General features: G+C 38.8%; 1 pseudogene; it reads right to left on the bottom strand.

Annotated features, from left to right (window-relative positions):
• Positions 1 to 7,077: 7,077 nt before the first annotated feature.
• On the bottom strand, positions 7,078 to 7,770 carry LOC116647261 (annotated as a pseudogene).
• Positions 7,771 to 22,370: the final 14,600 nt, after the last annotated feature.

Below are 22,370 nucleotides of genomic sequence, written 5' to 3'. Positions count from 1 at the left end.
ATTCAGATCTATAAAAGACCACTTCTCCACTGGGATTATCTTAGATTTCCCTGCTTTTCCCAAGGACTCAGGGAAATGCCTTTATATTTCTATCCTAAAGAATCCCTGAGTACCTAAAGGTACTCAGTCTGAACAGTGAAAAGAAAAGGGCAACATGCAGCTAACTGGCTATGGAAGGCAATGCTCTGTAATTTCCCCAGAATTAGAATAACAGAGGCCCCAAGGAAGATTTCAGTCTCAGCTGCAGAATAACGTTGCAAAGATGCTTCAGAGTTGTTTTCCTCAATGCTCTGGGAACCCCAGGTTTGTTGGGTCAATCTGCCATCAAGATGATGATGGCCGAGTGAAGCAAAACTTCCTTGGTTCTTCATGCTATTTAATAGACGCTGATGTCACACTAATCAAAGTAAACCCTTTATCATGGCTGTAGGAGTAAACTAGCGGTGAGCATTTGCCCCCAGCTGTCATTAAGCCTACGTCAATCCCATCACTCACGGAATACCATAGACCGGCACTACTTTGACATGTCAGCACAGTCAGTAGAATCGAGAGTTAAATTCTTGAGCAAAAACCACATACACTAAGTTTAACACAAAATCATTGTAAAAAATGGGCATTTTTAATTTTATTGATTGTTGTATATCATCGCCTTATTGTGAAAAGAACTATGATGGTTAGAGACTAACATGCTGTACATGATTTTTTATAACGCAGCTGAGTAGGTGATGCCTTCTAATTTATTACTGTGTGATGCTAAACTCACTTCTCTCTCTGCCTCATTTTTCCTTTGTACACAATTAGGAGATGAATGTTTTGCTTCCTATCCTCCTCAAGATGAAACTCAGAATGCAATGTAAACAAGATATTTTCTATAATAATGTGTTCAAAAAAGTTAGAATACATCTTAAGTTCAGGGAACCACATCATACTTTAAATGCACCAAGGAATGTCAGGGCGCCTGGGTGGCTCAGTTGGTTAAGTGTCTGACTCTTGATTTTGGCTCAGGTCATGATCTCAGGATTGTGAGAACAAGCCCCTCCGTCAGCTTAAGATTCTCGTTCTCTCCCTCCTCCTCTGCCCCACCCCTCTCCCTCTCTTAAAAAAAATGCCCCAAGGAGTCTCAAATAATATTCTTTTGTAAAACAAACAAGCCCCTCGTGTACTGGTTTAGAACATTAAAATTTTCAATAATAAATTTGCTTAAAAGAGAAGTTCAGCTAAACCTGCAAATTTCCTAGAGTTCACCTATGCACTTGATGGCATAACGTTTTTTTAAATATATATATCAGCTGAAAATATATTATCAGCTGAAGTGTTTATCAAGGACTGTCCTTGCTTCCCACTCCTTAAATGCAATGATTCACCTTTGACCAATAAGGTGTAACATTTCATTGTTCATTCCAGATGACTGTCTTTCTTTTTTTTTTTTTTAGATTTTTATTTATTTGACAGAGAGAGACACAGTGAGAGAGGGAACACAAGCAGGGGGAGTGGGAGAGGGAGAAGCAGGCTTCCCGCGGAGCAGGGAGCCCGATGTGGGGCTCGATCCCAGGACCCTGGGACCATGACCTGAGCCGAAGGCAGACGCTTAACGACTGAGCCACCCAGGTGCCCCCAGATGACTGTCTTTCTGTTTGGTCATCTGCAAAATAGGAGTCTATCCCAAAGCAATTAGACAAAACAAAATCAGAGACATACATTTAAAAGATACATGGAGGGGCGCCTGGGTGGCTCAGTTGGTTAAGTGTCTGCCTTTGGCTCAGGTCATGATCCCAGGGTCCTGGAATCAAGCCCTGTATCAGGCTCAGCAGGGAGTCTGCTTCTCCCTCTCCCTCCGCCCCTCCCCCTGCTCGTTCTCTCTCTCTCAAATAAATAAATAAAAAATCTTTTAAAAAAATTAAAAAATAAAAGATCCAAGGAAACAAACAAATAAATAAAAGATACATGGAGAGCAAGATTTTAAAAATGCTAACTTTTGGGGCACCTGGGTGGCTCAGTCAATTAAGCGTCCAACTCTTAATTTTGGCTAGGGTCATGATCTCAGGGTCCTGAGATCAAGCCCTGTGTCGGGCTCCAAGCTCAGCACAGAGTCTTCTTCTCTCCCCCTCTCTCTCCTTCTGCCCCTCCTCTTGCTCACACATGCTCTCTTCTCTAAAATAAATAAATAAATAAATAAATAAATAAATAAATAAAATCTTTTAAAAAAATATAAATAAATGAATAAAAATACTAACTTTTTATGCAATTTGTTAACATTCACACAAATTAAGTAATATCAAATATGCTAATCTGAGTTTTATTTTTCCCCAAGAGTTTTATCCCTCAAACTGAAAATAATTCTGTGTTAGATCCACAGTTCTCAAACGGGGTCCCAAGGTACCACAGGGTGCCATAGCAGCAAGCCTATGGGGCAACATAGAATATTTTATTTATTTATTTTTATTTTTTTAATTCCAATATAGTTAACATACACTGTTATATTTGTTTTCAGTGTACAATATAGCAATTCAATAATTCCATAGATCAGCCAGTGCTCATCATGACAAGTACACTCCTTAATTCCCATCACCTATTTCACCCATCCCCCTACCCACCTCCCCTCTGGTAATCATCAGTTTCTTCTCTATAGTTAAAAGTCTGTTTCTTGGTTTGTCTCTCCCTCTCTTTTTTTTTCCCCCCTTTGCTTGTTTGTTTTGTTTCTTAAATTCCACATATGAGGGAAATCATTTGGTACTCTGACTTATTTTACTTAGCATTATATTCTCTAGCTCCATTCATGTTGTTGCAAATGTCAAGATTTCATTCTTTTTTATGGCTGAATAATATTATATTATATATATATATATATACATATATCTATATCTATATCTATATCTATATCTATCTCCCATCGTCTTTATCCATTCTCCATTCATCTATCGATGTACACTTGAGCTGCTCCCATACTTTGGCTATTATAAATAATGCTCCTATAAACATAGAGGTGTATGTATCTCTTTGAATTAATGTTTTTATATTTTGGGGATAAATAGTAGTGTGATTACAGGATTTTAGGGTAGGTGATTCTATTTTAATTTTTTGAGGAACCCCCATACTACTTTCCACAGTGGCTGCACCAATTTGCATTCCCACCAACAGTGCACGAGGGTTCCTTTTCTCCACATCCTCACCAACACTCATTTCTTGTGTTTTTGATTTTAGCCATTCTGACAGGTGTGAGGTGATATCTCACTGTGGTTTTGATTTGCATTTCCCTGATGATGAGTGATGTTGAACATCTTTTCAAGTGTCTGTTGGCCCTCTGGATATCTTTTTTTTTTTTTTTTAAGATTTTTTATTTATTTATTTGAGAGAGAGAAAGAGAGAGAGAGAGAGAGAGCACATGAGAGGGGGGAGGGTCAGAGGGAGAAGCAGACTCCCTGCTGAGCAGGGAGCCCGATGTGGGACTCGATCCTGGGACTCCAGGATCATGACCTGAGCCGAAGGCAGTCACTTAACCAACTGAGCCACCCAGGCACCCGGCCCTCTGGATATCTTTGGAGAAATGTTGTTCATGTCTTCTGCCCATTTTTTAATTGGATTATTTGTTTTGGGGGTGTTGAGTTGTATAAGTTCTTTATGTATTTTAGATACTAATCTTTTATTGGATATGTCATTTGCAAATATCTTCTCCTATTCCATAGGTTGCCCTTTAGTTTTGTTGATTGTTTCCTTCACTGTGCAGAAATTTTTATTTTGATGTAGTCCAAGTAGTTTATTTTTGCTTTTATTTCCCTTGCCTCAGGAGACATATCTAGAAAAAGGTTGCTGCAGTCAATATCAGAGACATTACTGCCTGTGCTCTCTTCTAGGATTTTTATGGTTTCGGGTCTTACATGTAGGTCTTTAATCCATTTTGAGTTTATTTTTGTGCATGGTGTAAGAGAGTGGTCTAGTTCCATTCTTTTGCATGTAGCTGATCAGTTTTCCCAGCACCATTTGTTGAAGAGACTGTCTTTTCCCATTGGATATTCTTTCCTGCTTTGTCAAAGATTAATTGATCGTATAATTGTGGGTTTATTTCTGGGTTTTCTATTTCATTCCATTGATCTATGTGTCTATTTTTGTGCCAGTACCATACTGTTCTGATTACTACAGCTTTGTAATATAACTTGAAATCTGGAATTGTGATACCTCTGGCTTTGCTTTTCTTTTTCAAAATTGCTTTGGCTATTCAGGGTCTTTTGTGGTTCCATACACATTTTAGGATTGTTTGTTCTAGTTCTGTGGAAAAATGCTATTGGTATTTTGATAGGGATTGCATTAAATCTGTAGATTGCTTTGGGTAGTATAGACATTTTAACAATATGTGTTCTTCCAATCCATTAGCATGGAATAGCTTTCCATTTCTTTGTGTCATCTTCAGTTTTTTTTCACCCATGTTTTATAGTTTTCAGAATACAGGTCTTTCACCTCTTTGGTTAGGTTTATACCTAGGTATCTTATTATTTTTGGTGCAGATGTAAATGGGATTGTTTTCTTAATTTCTCTTTCTGCTGCTTCATTATTAGTGTACAGAAATGTAACAGATTTCTGTGCATTGATTTTATAGCCTGTGACTTTACTGACTTCACTTATCACTTCTAGTAGCTTTTTGGTGGGTTTTCTATGTATAGTATCATGTCATCTGCACAGAGTGAAAAGTTTACTTCTTCCTTTCCAATTTGGATGCCTTTGATTTCTTTTTGTTGTCTGATTGCTGTGGCTAGGACTTCCAGTACCATGTTGAATAAAAGTGGTGAGAGTGGACATCCTTGTCTTGTTCCTCTTCTTAGGGGGAAAGCTCTCAGTTTTTCCCCATTGAGTGTGATATTTATTGGAGCTTTTCATATATGGCCTTTATTAGAAACATAGAATATTTTTAAATTTTAAGGGCATCACAGTGATACTCAACATCTGTTAGAAATTATGTGAACTTCTGGGGAGGTGCCTGGGTGGTGCAGTCAGATGGAGGTCCAACTCTTGGCTTTGGCTCAGGTTCTGATCTTGGGATTGTGAGATTGAGCCCCACGTTGGGCTCTGTGCTCAGCACAGAGTCTGCTTAAGACTCTCTCTCCCCTGCCCCTGCTCTCTCTCTCTCTCAAATAAATGAATAAAAATTTTTAAAGATTTTATTTATTTGACAGAGACAGAGAGAGAAAGAGAGCACAAGCAGGGGGGCGGCTGGCAGAGGGAGAGGGAGAAGCAGGCTTCCCGTTGAGCAGGGAGCCCGATGTAGGGCTCAATCCCAGGACCCTGGGATCATGACCTGAGCCGAAGGCAGATGCTTCATTGACTGAGCCACCCAGGGTGACCCAATAAATAAATCTTAAAAAAAAAAAAAAGAAAAGAAATTATGTGAGCTTCTTTTAAAAAAAAAAAAGAAAGTTAAAAAAAGGGGTGCCTAGCTGGCTCAGTCGATAGAGCATGTGACTCCTGATCTCGGGTTTATAAATTCAAGCCCCATGTTGGGTGTAGAGATTACTTAAAAATAAAATCTTTAAAAAAAAAAGAAATTATGTGATCTTCTTGTATGAGGTAGATCATGGTTTTGATGATGTCATATCTTTGCAAAGCTGGGTTTCCTGCAGTTGCTCTGATGAAATCAAGTACTGCATGAATATCAGTATGGAGCAGGAAATGAGTGTGGCAGCATCTAATCTGAGCTTTAAAGTTGTGCAGCACCCAACAGGCTCACATATCCAATTAGCAAGTAATTTGATTATTTAAAAATGAAATAAGAATACTATTTGCTCTTTCAGTTTCTATTTTTAATGGCTACTAAATTGTGAAATCATAAATATATGTTAAGATCTTTGGATCTAACAGGGCACCTGAGTTGCTCAGTTGGTTGACCATCCAACTCTTGATTTCAGCTTAGGTCATGATCTCAGGGTCCTGAGATCAGGGTCCTGAGATCAAGGTCCTGAGCCCGCATCGGGCTCCTCGCTGAGCGTGGAGCCTGGTTAAGATTCTCTCTGCCTCTCCCTCTACCCCTTCTCCTGCTCGCACATGCTCTCTCTCCAAAAAAAAAAAAATGGTATTTGGATCTAACAACTTAATGAATGGAATTATTAAGTATTTCTTTTGGTGTGAGTTACCATGAAAAAATTAGTAAGACAGTAAGACCACAGTTAATCAAGAAAGTTTGAGAACCTTGGTTTTCTCAATTGTAAACTGAGTCTAATAATAGAGTCTACTACACAGGGTTGCAGTGAGATTAAATGGATTAATATATGAACAATATTTAGAATAGTATCTGATGGGGGTGCCAGGCTGGCTCAGTTGGTGGAGCATGCAACTCTTGATCTCAGGATCATGAGTCCAAACCCCACATTGGATGTAGAGATTACTTAAAAAAATAAAATCTTAAAAAAAAAAAAAAAGAATAGTATCTGGCAAGTTGTCATGAGAGTAGTATTATCACCTCATTGCCAGGTTACCAGGATGGTTCTTTTTTTTTTTTTTTTTTAGTTCACATTTCTCATTTATTATCAGCACTTAAAAACAAGGAGGCTTGGGGCACCTGGGTGGCTCAGTCGTGAAGCGTCTGCCTTCGGCTCAGGTCATGATCTCAGGGTCCTGGGATCAAGCCCCGCATCGGGCTCCCTGCTTGGTGGGGAGTCTGCTTCTCCTTCTCCCTCTGACCCTCCGCCTGCTTGTGCTCTCTCTCTCTCTCAAATAGATAAAATCTTAAAAAAAAAAAGAAAAACAAAAAACAAGAAGGCTTAAAACAAACAAAAACAACAAGGAGGCTTAATAAAAACAAGCAGAGAAACTGTTTTCTGTTCTCTCTCAAACCCACAAGACATAATGAATAAGGCCCAATGGGTCCCTCATCCCAACAAGTCTCGGATCACTCAGGCAGGCAGCCCTACACAAAGCAGAATGATGAAGAGTATAACCAGAAGCCACAAGTATGTTTTTCTGTCACCTTTTCTTAGGTTATCAATGCATTTCAAGAATCTCTTGATTTCTTTGCAATGATTCAAAATCCCTAGAAGACAAATGGCCATTTGCAGCAAGAATGAGCTCCATGTGCCAAGCTTCCACACCATGTCACTTTTTTGTTTTTTCAGCCTCAGAGCTTGCCAATGCAAGAACCTTGTCTCCAGAGCCAAAGTCTAGAGACTTTCTCAAACTGGCTGAGTAGAGCACCTGCATCTGCTGACAAGAAGGTCTTGTTATCTGCAGTTAGCTTCTCTCCAAGTGTCCTGAGAGCTGTTAGTTATCTCCACTTTCTGTTGAGTGTAGAGGACTCTTTCCAGCTTTCCCACCATGAGATCTCTATCCATCTCTACTAACCTTGTCTGAAGCTGACGTGGTTGTTTCTTTGCAAGTAATCTGATGACCTCCGGGGTTTGAAAGGCCTGGCTGATAGCTGCCTGGTTAGCCCAGTTACATTCAACTTAGCTCATCTACCAAAGTCATATTTCTGGGCATAATTTTCTTCAGTGAATCAGTAAATTCACTTAGTTGCTCCAGAGTTTCCTTTTGTGGTTTCTTCATAGTCATCTGTATCAAGTTCCTCTCTGCATTCCTCCAAATCTTGTAATTGCTGCATTACTCTATCCAACCGTTCTTCTAAATTCTGCTTTAATTTGCTTGTCTCTGTCTTTCCTCTGGAAGCCATTTTGATCTCTTGTCTCTTAGTACTTTGAACTCTGCGGTGTTGACTGGTCCCAAAGTGCATAAACCTTCAACTATTGAAGTTTCAAGTGTCATAAACCTGAGGAAACTAAAACTGTTCATCAGGACTACAAGAAGCTCAAAGTTCAAACCACTTGGAGGCGCAGTTGGCTTCTCAGGCCCTCAGTGTCCCCTCTCCCCAGGACAGTTCTTTTCAGTGATCTTATACTTATTTCTATGTAATAGAAAAAAAACAGTTTTGGAGTATGTCTATGCATCAGTCACATTAAGACTTTATAACTGCCATAATACTCATAAATTTCTATTTAAATTTACTATCTGGGAAGAGAACAGAAATTACTCCATTTCTTTATTGTTTGATTTCTTTGATTTTTAGGTCTCCTGGGATTGAAATCTTCATCCAACTGTTTATTTAACAACTAGAAACAGAATTTGTCCCTGGTACCTAACAGGGAGTTTTAAAAATTGCTATCAAAAACTCTTTTCCAACAGGCTTACATCTTTTCAACAAAATATTTTTAGGGACGCCTGGCTGGCTCAATCAGTAGAGCATGCAACTCTTGATCTTGGGGCTGTAATTTTGAGCCCCACATTAGGTGTAGGGAGAGGCTACTTAAAAAATAAAATCTTAAAAAAAAACAAAATATTTTTTTAACATTTGTTCAAGGAAACATCTAATAAGGTTTTTGACTTCCCACCACTCCCTTCTCCCCAAATGATGGCTTCCCATAAGCTATTCTGCTAAGGAGGCAGGCAGAATCAACTCACTATACATTGATGACAGTTTTTGTCTTGCTGGAGCTTAGGAAATTCCTTGGAAGTGCTTTAATTACCATTTCTTTTTAATTTTTATATAATTCCAAACTTACAGAAAAGTTATAAAAACAGTACAAAAATATTCCTGTATACCTCTCACCAAGATTTCCCATTCATATTTTACCACTATAAAATTTACTACTTTTCTCTTTGTAATTAATAAATATCTTATGAGAACATACTTTGTGACTATGTAAATATCCTGTTTCTCATCCATCATTCCTTCTACATTTATTAGCTGACATTCTACTGTAAAGGCTTATTTTCCCTTGTCCCACATTTCTTATTTATTTATGTGTTTACATATTTTTATTTTATTCCATGGGTTATAATACATAACTATCATTTTTTATTTTTATGCTTAATTGTCCCAGATTTGGCTGGTAGGAGACCTTTCAGTATGGCTCTTTATCATTTGGACATGTCCCACCGTCCTTTGAGCACTTTCTAACTTAGTAGCTTACTATGAGGCATCATATGAGGTTCATCTTATTCTTTCCCAGCTCTAGCTCTGGAACCAGCCAATTCTCCAAGGAGCCCTGGTTCCTTTCAGTAGCAAATGGAATTTAGAAACCATGTTCTGGGTGGTAGGTGTGCTTATTGCTCCTGGGGTATCATTGCTTAAGAGCTTTCTCAGTGGACAGAGCTAAAAAATTATATACATATATATACACATCCATATCTATCTATATTAAAAGCCATGAGTTCATACTGTCTTGTCCAACTCTAATCCAGTACTATAGGATATATTCTTTTTTTAATTGTTATGTTAATCACCATACAGTACATCATTCGTTTTTGATGTAGTGTTCCATGATTCATTGTTTGTGCATAACACCCAGTGCTCCATGCAGAACGTGCCCTCTTTAATACCCATCACCAGGCTAACCCATCCTCCCACCCCCCTCCCCTCTAGAACCCTCAGTTTGTTTTTCAGAGTCCATCGTCTCTCATGGTTCATCTCCCCCTCCGATTTCCCCCCCTTCATTCTTCCCCTCCTGCTATCTTCTTCTTTTTTTTTTTTCTTAACATATAATGTATTATTTGTTTCAGAGGTACAGATCTGTGATTCAACAGTCTTGCACAATTCACAGCACTCACCATAGCACATACCCTCCCCAGTGTCTATCACCCAGCCATCCCATCCCTTCCACCCCAACCCCCACTCCAGCAACCCTCAGTTTGTTTCCTGAGATTAAGAATTCCTCATATCAGTGAGGTCATATGATACATGTCTTTCTCTGATTGACTTATTTCGCTCAGCATAACACCCTCCAGTTCTATCCACGTCGTTGCAAATGGCAAGATCTCATTCCTTTTGATGGCTGCATAATATTCCATTGTATATATATACCACATCTTCTTTATCCATTCATCTGTCGATGGACATCTTGGCTCTTTCCACAGTTTGGCTATTGTGGACATTGCTGCTGTAAACATCGGGGTGCACGTACCCCTTCGGATCCCTACATTTGTATCTTTGGGATAAATACCCAGTAGTGCAATTGCTGGATCATATGGTAGCTTATAGGATATATTCTACTCTTCTCTCTTCCCCTATTTGTAACTCTTTTCTCTCAGTGAGAAATTTGAATCCCATTGTCCATAATATTTTTACTTATTTACCCAATCCCAGAATACACAGAAAGTAGTTTTAGAATTCCTACCAAAAACAAACAAAACAAAGACAAAAGCCAACCATTGTCAGTTTTATAGTTCATTTTTTCTTTAGTCTGAGAGTATATAGTTTTTAAAAAATTATATTCTCAAGTTATTTGGCTTGAGTTAGTTTCCCTTCCCTCCCACCACACCTGCATTTCAGTGTGATTATATAATTCATTTGAAGCTTAGGTTGATTTGTTCATATTCCATTATTAGGATTTTCCCCTATTTGTGTGTGTATATGTGTTTCTTTTTTTTTTTTTTTTAAATATATGAATCATTAACATGGCCCTAAAAGATAGAACCATACAAAAAGTAATATTCAGGGGGCACCTGGGTCGCTCAGTCTGTTAAACATCTGCCTTCAGCTTAGGTCATGATCCCAGGGTCCTGGAATCAAGTCCCGCATCGGGCTCCTTGCTCATCGAGGAGTCTACTTCTCCCTCTGCCTGCCGCTCCCCCTGCTTGTGCTCTCTCTCTCTCTGTCAAATAAATAAATGAAATCTTTTTTAAGAATGTTTAAAAAAAGGGGGGTGGGGGGATGAGTTAGCCCGGTGATGGGTATTAAGGAGGGCACGTATTGCACGGAGCACTGGGTGTTATACGCAAACAATGAATCATGGAACACTACATCAAAAACTAATGATGTAATGTATGGTGACTAACATAACATAATAAAATAAAATTAATTAAAAAAAAGATGCTGAATGAAAAAAAAAGTTTAAAAAAAAAAACCCAAAAAGTAATATTCAGGAGAAATGTCACTTTCCATCTTCTGCTCAATACCCACCCCCCGTCACACTTCCAAACACATTCCCACCCACCTCCTGTAAATAACCAATCTTGTTAGTCTCTGGTTTATCTTTCCTGTTTTCCTTTTTGGTCAAAAAGCAAGCACATGCATATTTTCTCACTTCCCTTCCCCCCCCCCCTTTTTTTTTTACACAAAAGGTAGCTTTGTTCTTTGCTTTTCTCATTAAACAGTATATCCCTGGAAATCATTCCATATCAGTTTGCAGACATCTACCTCATTCTTTCTTAGAGATGTGTAGGTGCTCTATTACGTGCTTGCACCATAGTTCATTCAACCACTGTCTTCTACATGAGCATTTAGATGGTCTCCAATATTTTGCAAATACAAACAATGCAGCAATAATTGACCTTGTGCACATGTATTTCCATATTGTTGGAGGTGTATATTTAGGGTGAATTCTTAGAAGTAGGATTACTAGGCCAAAAGTAAACACTTTTGAAGTTTTTAGATACCTAATAAGTTTTTAATGTAGAGATTTAAAGTCATTTTTGTGATAATGTTCATTATGTGTTTATCCATATAGGTATTTTTATTTTAGATTCTGGGCTACTAGGCTTTTATGCCTTTTAAGCAGCACAATTTTATCTTAATAAATGTGTTCTGGTGATTCAAAGCAATTGAATGACAAAATTCTTCTTAAGTAAGTATTAGATTTTGTATGTGTGTGTTTAATTAGATTTTAGCACCAAGGGTAGTGTCAAAAATAAGGAAGGAAAAAATCCCTTAGATCTGTAAAACAATAGGTATATAAGGATAGATCACATTCTATCTATCGGGATGACATAATATTTTTACATCACTAAGGAGGAGGGATTTCCTCCCAGAAGAGTTGATGATCTGAAGTCACTGGAAACGTGATGAATAGTGGGGGAGCGAGTTTGCTGGTGCTACAAGGCTGGTTAATTATACTGTAAATCATGCAAACACCGACATTTCGAACAAAAAGCTCTCCAGATGTCATTTCCTTCTCACTAAAAGAACAGTTCTTTTAAAAATAGGCAGATTGGTAATTATCTTAGGCTGAGAATATACAAAATGTGGACATTAATGCCTAGAGATGCAGAGAAGCTTTACGGCTTTGAAGTCTGTAAGGCATTTTAAAAATGCTTTATAAATATGGTTTGATACTCTTGATTAAGCATTGTAGGAGGAAGGACAACCAACTCCCACCTCTGTAGTCTACGGTCAGTATAATAATATTATTCTGGAGTTTTATTATTTATGTCTTTCTTTTGGGAGTCTTCCTTTATATAGAGTCTAGGATTCCCCAATAATTCTTTACCCCTTAGAAAGGTAAATGTTTCATTTGGAAACCTTTGTGGGATTTGAGCTTTCACAGATGAAGATCAAAGATAAAAATTAGTCCTCCGCTCCACTGCTGACTGATGTCAACAAATCCTCCCTTGTCCCCCCTCTTCTTTTCCACTATAAAAGGAAAAGAATTTCTCTATGGCACAAATATTGTTATTTTACCACATTTGCTTTATCATTTATACTTTGATGATTTTGTTAACATAGTGTCCGCAAGGATTCTCCACTGTAAATTTATTGTTTTTCTCTTTGTAATTAATAAGTACCTTGTGGGATATACACGTGACTCTAAATATCCTCATGTTTCTCATATGCAGGGAAGAGTTTCATGATGAGGCTTCAAATTCACAATAGGGGTCCTCACTATATCTCCTTAAATACAGTGTTATTGAAATTACCTCATGCCAAACATCTATACCCAAAGAAAACCACGTTTCATTTGTTACTGCTTTCATCTTGGCATCACTAAGATGAAGCAATGCAGCGTTGCTTAAAGAGCTCAGGTTTGGGAATCACACAGATTGGGTTCAAAATGCAGCATGGCTGCATACTACCTATATAATTTCAGATGCAAGCTATTTAATGTCTTTGAGCCTCAGTTTCTTCTTCAGAAAAACAAGAATAATTATTAATCTCATAGGACTGTCGTGAGACTTCAATGAGCTCTTTTAATATGAAAAGTACCCAGAACTATGTGCAGCCAACAATAGGCACCAGTAAATGGTAGCTATTAAAAACTAATAATGTGAATATTATTTTCCTTAGTTTTAAGCCCTGACTGAATTTCTGTTTTCGATGGAGACATTCTGTATATTATAGACCTATATTACTGATCCAGCCTCAGGTCAGAGCTGATTTAAAATCAGAAAAGCAGGGCGCCTGGGTGGCTCAGTTGGTTAAGTAACTGCCTTCGGCCCAAGTCATGATCCTGGGGTCCGGGGATCGAGTCCCACACTGCAGGGACTCCTGCTTGGCAGGGAGTTTTTTTTAATTAATACAAATGCATGCAAATTATTTATTCATATTAACTCCTTCTGACCCTCCCCCCTCTCATGTGCTCTCTTTCTCTCTCATTCTCTCTCTCTCTCAAATAAAATAAATAAAATCTTAAAAACAACAACAACAACAACAAAAAACAGAAAAGCAGGGGCGCCTGGGTGGCTTAGTCTGTTAAGCATCTGCCTTCAGCTCAGGTCATGATCACAGGGTCCTGGGGTCAGGCTCCCTGCTCAGTGGGGAGTCTCTTTCTACCTTTGTGCCCCTCCCCCCCCAGCTCGTGCTCTCTCTCCCTCCCTCTTTCTCTCTCTCTCCCTCCCTCTTTCTCTCTTGATCACTCTCTCTCTCTCAAATAAATTCTTAAAACCAGAAAAGCATATCCTCTCCTGTAAATTCTCCCCAGGAAGTTTCACTGTGGGGTCTATGGACCTAGAGTTTATGCCAACTCTTTACTTCAATGTGGACCATCCACTTACAAGTTAGTAGTAACATGATTCCAGAACCCTTTATTCTGACAAGACTGGAGTGCCACCGTGAGGTCAGCTTTGGTCCTGGTGATATTTACTTGAATTCTGTCCTGATTACAAGAATATTTGAGTGGTTACATTTACATTGCATTATACTTATATTAAAGCCTGAAAAGTACACTCTGTTGACCCTTGATGGCAAAAAAAAAAAAAAAGTACAAAAAGTATAAAAATTTGGATTTCTTATAGTATTTGATTTGGATTTCTTTCTTTCCCTTTCTTCCTTCCTTTTAACTAGGCTTCACACCCAGCTTGGGGCTTGAACTCACAACCCTGAGATCAAGAGGTCCATGCTCTACCAAGTGAGCCATCCAGGTGCACCCCCTTGATTTGGATCTTTAACCTACTATAGTACTGGTGAATCTTGAGAATTTGAAATTGAAAACTTAGCTCCGGGGACAGTGAGATTTTTCATCTAAGCGTGAGTGGCTGCTGATTTGTTATCTTTGTCCCATCACCCTCTCCCCAATTTTATTTTATTATTTTCCCCCCACCCCAACTTACATTTTAATTAAGCCCCTGAAGCTGTGATCTAGAAGTCTCTAGCTCCCTTTGCAAACAAATAATTCCCATTTCCAAATGACCATTAGGAACTCCACTCAGGTGTCCCACAGAAATCTCAAACTCAGCCTACTCAAAATTAAACTGATTACATGGTCCTTACACAAACCTAGCCCTCCAGTATTCTCCATCTCCACGAACAAAGCCATTCTCACCCAGTCACATAAGTTTGAGACATGGGAGTTATCTTAGCTTTCTCCCTCTCCCCATTTTCCTCCATCCAATCACTAAGGGAGTTCTAGCAGTGTTACCACCTTATTGTCCCTTAGTTCTGCTCTTTTAACCTCTTCCCTTTTGCTATTGCCTTTTCCCCTCACTAGACTAACTACTGCACTTTTCTTCTGGTCTCTGACTTCAGACTTGCCTCCCTTCCATGTTGCTACTAGAGTGATCTTGTAAAATTAAAAACTGTTTATATCACTTGCTTAACATCCTTTAATGGCTGGATGCCTACAAGATCAAGTCAAAACTCCTTGGTATCCTATAAGGGGTATGGGGTCCAGTCCTTACCCACCATCCAGCTCCATCTCTTGCTGCATTATCTGCTTCCACCTTTTTTTTTTAATTAATACAAATGCATGCAAATTATTTATTCATATTAACTCCTTCATTATTAGAATTTATAACTTCATGTCAATAAGTAACTTATGTCATATATCTTTCCATCCAGAAATAGGGCAATTTAATATATTTTGCATCAATGGCAAAAAGATTTGTTGTTTGTTTTATTTTGGTCCCAACTATGAAATTTCTGTGAAGATGTAAGGAATGAAAGGACTCCTAGGGTAGCCCTACACTGAGGTTCATGGGATGGGAATATTAGAAAGTAAGAGGCTGATCACTTTCTTCTGTTTGGCAAACCACTAGATCTCTGCACTAAGCTTCTATATTTTTATTCCAGTATAATTAACATATGGTGTCATATTAGTTTCAGGTGTACAATATAATGATTCAACAACTTTATATGTTACTCAGTGCTCATTATGATAGTGTACTCTTCTCCCATTCACCTATTCACCCATCCCCCCACCCACTTCCCCTCTGGCAACCACCAGTTTGTTCTCTGTTAAGAGTCTGGTTTTTTGTTGTTGTTGTTTTTTAAGATTTTATTTCTTTGTTTGTCAGAGAGAGAGAGAGAGGGAGCACAAGCAGGGGGAGCAGCAAGCAGAAGGAGAAGCAGGCTCCCCACTGAGCAAGGAGTCCAGTGCGGGACTCAATCCCAGGACGCTGGGATCATGACCTGAGCCGAAGGCAGATGCTTAACGGACTGAGCCACCCAGGCATCCCAAGAGTCTGTTTTTATCCACTTCCAGCTTTGTTGAACCACTAGTAGATCCCCAAACACAACAGGTTTTTTTTCATACCACTTTGCATTTGTTGTTATATTCCCCTTACTTAAAATAGCTTTACCTGTCTTGTCTAATTTGTTGACATCTTATTTTTTAAGGGTATGCCAAATTTATCTCCCCTATAAACCTTTCCTAACTTTCCAGAAAGCCCATCCTATCCTGCCACCACAGAGTGACTACTCCCTTACCTGCTATAACTTACACAACTGTACCTATATAATCTTCTTGCTTTGTCTGAAAATAGCTCTCTACCCTTAGCAGACTTGAAGCTACTCGAGAGCAAGGACCGTGTCCAATCCTTCTGTGTATCCCTAGGCCCTAGTCCATGCCAAGCACACTGAAAACAACAACCACAAAGTTTGGGGTATGATAGGTGGGGAGTGGAGAAGAAAAAAAATATTTTCAAAAACATAATTTTAAGTCATGGAGTGACCCCTCTATTCATAAAAACAAGATACCCCAAGTAGCTCCCACTACAGTGCTATCCAGACTTTGTGTTCTCACTTGCTACAGTTGAGAAACCATGAGTGTCCACCAGTCAGACCATACTGGTTTTTGGAGAAATTCCAGTTATACAAAATATGATTCAATTTCCTTGCCACTTTTATTGACAATGGTTCTAAATTGCTTTGTTTTGTTTTTTCCCCAAGAGGAAATGGTCCTTTAATGAGTCACCTGGACATTGTCAAGATCAGAATTGATAGAACTCTGACAGTTCCTATTTGACTTTATTTATTCCGCCCCAATTTATTACAAAGCACCAAGCAAAAGACATAGGTCCTTTCCTAAATCCGCAAGGTTGGCAATTTCAGGGATCTTTGTCTATTTTATTTCACCTCATTAACTCAACAAGATTTATTGGCCACTTACTATGAAACGGGCTCCATGCTAAGCAAACATAATATGAGAATAAGTGAGATACAGGCCCAATCCCCCAAAAAGCTTAAAGTCTTGTGTGGGACAGATGTGGAAGCATAATTACAACACAAAAGGAAAAGAGCTAAAATAGAGGTATTTACGAAGTGGCATGAGAACTCATGGAAAGAAGACAGACTATGTCAAAGAGGGGACATTCAGGGTAAGCTTCACAGAGGAGAGGAGATATAAAACTGAGTTTTGGGGGCGCCTGGGTGGCTCAGTCGATTGAGCGACTGCCTTCGGCTCAGGTCATGATCCCGGAGTCCTGGGATCGAGCCCCACATCGGGCTCCCGGCTCAGCGGGGAGCCTGCTTCTCCCTCTGACCCTCCCCCCTCTCATGCTGTTTCTCTCTCGCTCGCTCTCTAATAAATAAATAAATAAAATCTTTAAAAAAAAACAAAAAAAACAAAAAAAAACTGAGTTTTGAATAATACAAGGAGTTTGCCAGGAAAAGGAGAGAGGCCATATCAAAAAGAAAGAAAAATATGTACAAAGGTTCTGAGTCAGAAGAAGCCAAGCCAAAATGAGATGATAAAATTAAAGCTTAGAGAGGATAACTTGTCCTAAGGTCACATAGCTGGTAAGTAAAAGGGGTGGGGGCTGGGGGAGTTGAACCCCAGCTGAAATTATTCATGGGAGTATGTCATATTTCTTGAGAGTATGGAGAATCATTGCTCAGGGCCTGGCATACAAGTTACAGGAGCTCAGACTACACTCAGCAGAAAATGGGGAATTATGAGAGGTTTTTAAGCAGAGAAACAACATGGTCCCATTGGGCCTTCAGAAAGATAATTCTAGCAGTGATTTTTAAATATTAAAAGTAAATTTATTCATTAATTTTTTTGAGCAGTGCTATTATGAACATGCATGTACATGTACATATTTGAGTACCTGTTTGCAGTTACTTTAGGTATATATTTAGGGGTAAACTTCTGGGTCATATGGTAATTCTATGTTTAATGTTTGGAGGAACCAACAAATGTTTTTTCCACAGTGGCTGAATCATTTTTACATTTTTAAAACAAATACATTTAACAGAAGTACATATATTTTTAACACAGTGTATGAGAGTTCCTATTTCTCCATGTTCACTAATTCGGCAAATACCTACCAATTACTTTAAATGTTCAAAATGTAGTGTGGGGCTATAAAGAGGAAAGAAATGGAACTGATATTTTAAGACATAATGAGGCCTGATGTCATCCACTTGATTAAATCCTGACTGTATAATCTAATTCATCAAATTCTTCACATCTCACGATTTAAAAAAAAATTCTTGAAAATAATTGATACGCAGTGTTACATTAGTTTCAGGTATAAAACAGTGATTCTACAAGTTTATGTGTTATGTTGTGCTCACCACAAGTGAATCTACCATCTGTCACCATACAACATTATTACACTATCATTGACTATATTCCCTATGCTGTACCTTTTATTCCCATGACTTATTCATTCCATAACTGGAAGCCTGTATCTCCCACCCCCCTTCATCCATTTTGCCCATCCCCCCACCCCAGCAGTGATTCTTAACCCTGACTGCAATTAGAATCACTTGAGAAGCTTTCAGAAATTATAGGCCTGCTACACTAAAACAGTTAAACCTGAATTTCTGGGACCCAGTTTTCTTTTGTTTTTGTTTTTTGTTTTTTGTTTTTTTTTTTAAGTAGGCTCCCAGCCCAGCGTGAAGCCCATTGTGGGGCTTGAACTCACCACTTTGAGATCAAGAGTCAGACATTCAACCAACTGAGGCACCCAGGCGCCCCATCTTTTTTGTTTTTTAAGTTCCTCAGAGGAGTCTAATGTGCAGTGAGGGTCAAGAACTACTCAACTAGGAGAATGGGCTGAAAGATAGAAAAGAACTAATATTTATTAAGCACTACTTTTATGAGATTTTATTCCAAATGCTTTATTCAATAACTATAATTTCTATATATTAGCAAATGTATATATATGGTATCCTGACCTACTTCTACCATTTTGAGCCCTGTGTGGTGAACAATCATATTATTCCTAACCTTCAAGGTAGATATTATAATCCTATAATCCCTATTTTACCAATGAGGAAACTGAGGCACAGACCAGTGAAATAACTTGTCTAAGATTATCACATTAGGTAGATACAACTGGATTCACCCATAAGTCTTTCTGATACTCCACACTCATGCTCTTTCCACTCTACACCATTGCCTATGAGCCTAGCTTAATTCTCAGAAGAATCCTGGAGTAAGTCTCAGGATCCTCATTTTACAGATGAGGAAATGAGTTCTAGACAGGTTAATTTGAATAGGTCACAGCTATTAGGTGGAGAGGCTGGGAGATATTTAAACTTAGACTTGTTTAACACCAACTATATGCTTATGAAAGTAAAGTATATAGCACATATTCAACATTCAATACAATTCATTACTCTGAAAGAAGAGAGGCATGATGGATTATTAATATAATCCAGAATATTATTCTTTTTTAAAAGATTTATTTATTGGGACACCTGGGTGGCTCAGTCGGTTAAGCGTCTGCCTTTGGCTCGGGCCATGATCCCAGGGTCCTGGGATCGAGGCCCACATCGGGCTCCCTGCTCAGTGGGAAGCCTGCTTCTCCCTCTGCCTGCCACTCCCCCTGCTTGTGCTTTCTCTCTCTTTCCTTAATAAATAAATAAAATCTTAAAAAAAAAAAAGATTTATTTATTTATTTATTTGAGAGAGAGAATGGGGGAGGGGCAGAGGGAGACAGAGTCTTAAGCAGACTCTGCTGAGTACAGAGCCCAACATTGGGCTTGATCTTACGACCCTAGATCATGACCTGAGCAGAAACCAAGAGTCAGAGGCTTAACCAACTATGCCACCCAGGTGCCCCCAGAGCATTATTCTTAATAAGGAGAGCCATCCCTAGGTCTTCCTTCTTAGGTCTCAGGATGCTAAACCTCTGTTGAACCACCAATTCTAGGGGCCTTTTTTTATTGGGGGGAAAGAGGCACAAAGAATTCTGCCATAACCCTCTATCATATTTACCTGAAAAAACTTTAACCCTGGCTAAGTTCAACACTACAATGTCTTCACACCCTTATCTAAGCAGCTGAATCATGCTGATTGGTTTCTTTTTTAATTCACTGTCTCCAACTCAAATGGGCATTCACTGCTCAGCAGTTATGCACTTTCCTACTAAGTTAATTTTCCCACTCTAGAGGATATTATTTCATATCATTTCTTCCATTCCCAACCCTCCAATGCTCCCTGACAAAATCTCATCCCACCCCCAGTCCACCAGTCTCCATTCTCCGTTGCATTATTGATCTCCATCTTTTCACTGGATCATTCCTTACACTTTACAAACATCCCCTAGCACCTATCTTTAAAACCATCAAAACCAAAAAGGAAAAACCTCTTTTGAACTTTCATCTGCCTCTAGTTATCACCCTACTTCTCTGCTTTCCTTCTCAGCTAAACCTTTGCAAAGCATTGGCTTCATCACAGTCTCCAACTTCCACCTTTATCAAATCAACCACCTCCATGCACCATGCCACCAAAACTGATATTATCAGGGTCACTAGTGACCTCCTCAGCCTCTCAACAGCCTTTAAAACAGCTTATCACTACCTTCTTCCTGAAAGTTTCTTCTGGCTTTGGTGACTCCATATTCCTTGTCTTCTGTCACTGGTTGCTTCTCAAACTTTTGTTTTATAGGCGTATAAATTTGTTTTATAGGCAACAGGGTTCTTTTTCCTCCATATCCTCACCAACACTTGTTGTTTCTTATGTTTTAGATTCTAGCCTTTCTGACAGGTATGAGGTGATATCTCATTGTAGTTTGGATTTGCATTTCCCTGATGGTGATGTTGAGCATCTTTTCATGTGTCTGTTGGCCACATGATCATGCTTTTAACTGACTGAGCCACCCAGGCACCCCCACATGATCATGCTTTTAGATACGGGTTTTCCACCACTTACATAAGGATTGGGTTCTAAAGTCAGCTCATAAAGAGAAGAAACCTCGTGATGTAGAATTATTCTCAGAAATTCCTTAAATCACCTATAAAGTCTGGTAGTTGTGATTTCATACATGTTGATTTTATACATGGTTGTGGCCATATTTATGTGCTGAACTGAAGGTCAACACTTCATTTCTTAATAAGCTCTTAAGTCAATTCTTTTCCTCCCATGTTGAGATAAGTTGTTTTTATGAAGCAACAGATGAAGGACTTGGGGCTTTCACTTAGGGGCTGTATTTCATGAAAAATACTTATTTTTAAGGAGTGGATAGAACTGGAACAGCAAGATTCTCCCACTATGAGAGGGTATCAGGGGCTGAATCCATCTGAGAATACAACAGATTTACATCACCCATCTCGTGCTTACTCCACACTTGCTTTCCTTGAATGTAAAGGAATTACCCCACTATTTAAAGTATTTCTTAGACTCTTTGGTTGAATATGTATAACTCAACTTTAACAAATTAAATGCTTCTTAGATAGTATTCCATTGTACCATTTATATTTTGATGGCTCCTAAATTTATTTCTCCAGCCTTGACCTTTTTCCCTGAGATTCAGACTTACGGAACCAACTACCTCCTTGGACTTCTCCATTTAAAGTCAACTAGGCATCTTCACATGTCCAAAACATAGCAGTTGATTCCTCGCCGCCACCACCACTCCTGTATCTTATCCTCACCAAAAAGCTGTTCTTCCATAATGGTTCCTGGCTCAGTAAATGGCATACCATCTACCCAGGGTTTCAAGCAAAAAATCTAGGAGTGGTCTTTGTGATTCCTCCCTTTCCCTCACTTCCACAGAAAATCAATCTGGTACATTTAGCTCTACCTCCAAAATATATCCCAAATCTATCCATTCATTTCCATCAGCACAGAGACCCACCCTAATCCAAGCCATCATCATCATTTCTACTTTGACTAGCCTCCCTCTTTCCACTCTTAGCCTTTCTAGGATTCATTCTCCAAATTGCCAGAGTAATCTTTTATGAAACATTCACTTATTCAGTCACCAAATACTTATTGAAGAGTGCATAGAAACTGGGAATACAGCAGTAAAGCAAATTAGATCCCTGTGCTCATGGACTTTCATTCTAGAACGGAGAGAGGCGATGCATAAGTGAATAATTTTGTACATTACAATGAAGAAAATAAGTATAAAGTGATATGCTAAATCATGTTGTTCTCTCAGTACAAAAAAATTTTAATACCTTCACACTGAGCTTAGATTAAAATCCAAATTCCTTACCATGACTCATATGTTATAAGATTCTATGAGATCTGGTTTCTATTTGCCCCTTCAGCCTTATCTGTACCACACTTCCTCATTACAGCTTGGTTCCAGTCACCTGGGCCTTCTATTTCCTCACTGTTCCAAACCTTTCCCCTTCTTCAGACACGTGTTTCCTCTATGTGGAATGCCATTTCCCAGATCTGGGAAGGGCTGCCTTCTCTTAGCTAAAGTATCACTTCTCCAGAATGAACCTGACTAAGCTACCTAAAAGTGGCTTCCCGTCCCTTTCTCTATCAATTACACCGTTGCTTGTTTCATAGCACTTTTCACTTTCGGAAATTATCTTGCTTATTTAACAATATCTTTGTCTCCACTAAAATGTAAGTTTCCTGAGGTGAGGAATCTTAAGGTGTTGTTCACCAAAGTACCCATAAAAGTCTAGAACAGTGCCCGGCATAAGAGGATCTTGATAAACATTTTTGAAAAGAACAGATAATGTCGGGCTGTAGAAGGTAAAACGGTTTAGT

This window comes from Phoca vitulina, unplaced genomic scaffold (assembly GCF_004348235.1).
Source record: "Phoca vitulina isolate PV1807 unplaced genomic scaffold, GSC_HSeal_1.0 scaffold40, whole genome shotgun sequence".
Lineage (NCBI taxonomy): Eukaryota > Metazoa > Chordata > Mammalia > Carnivora > Phocidae > Phoca > Phoca vitulina.
This window is presented reverse-complemented; position numbering and strand designations above follow the sequence as displayed.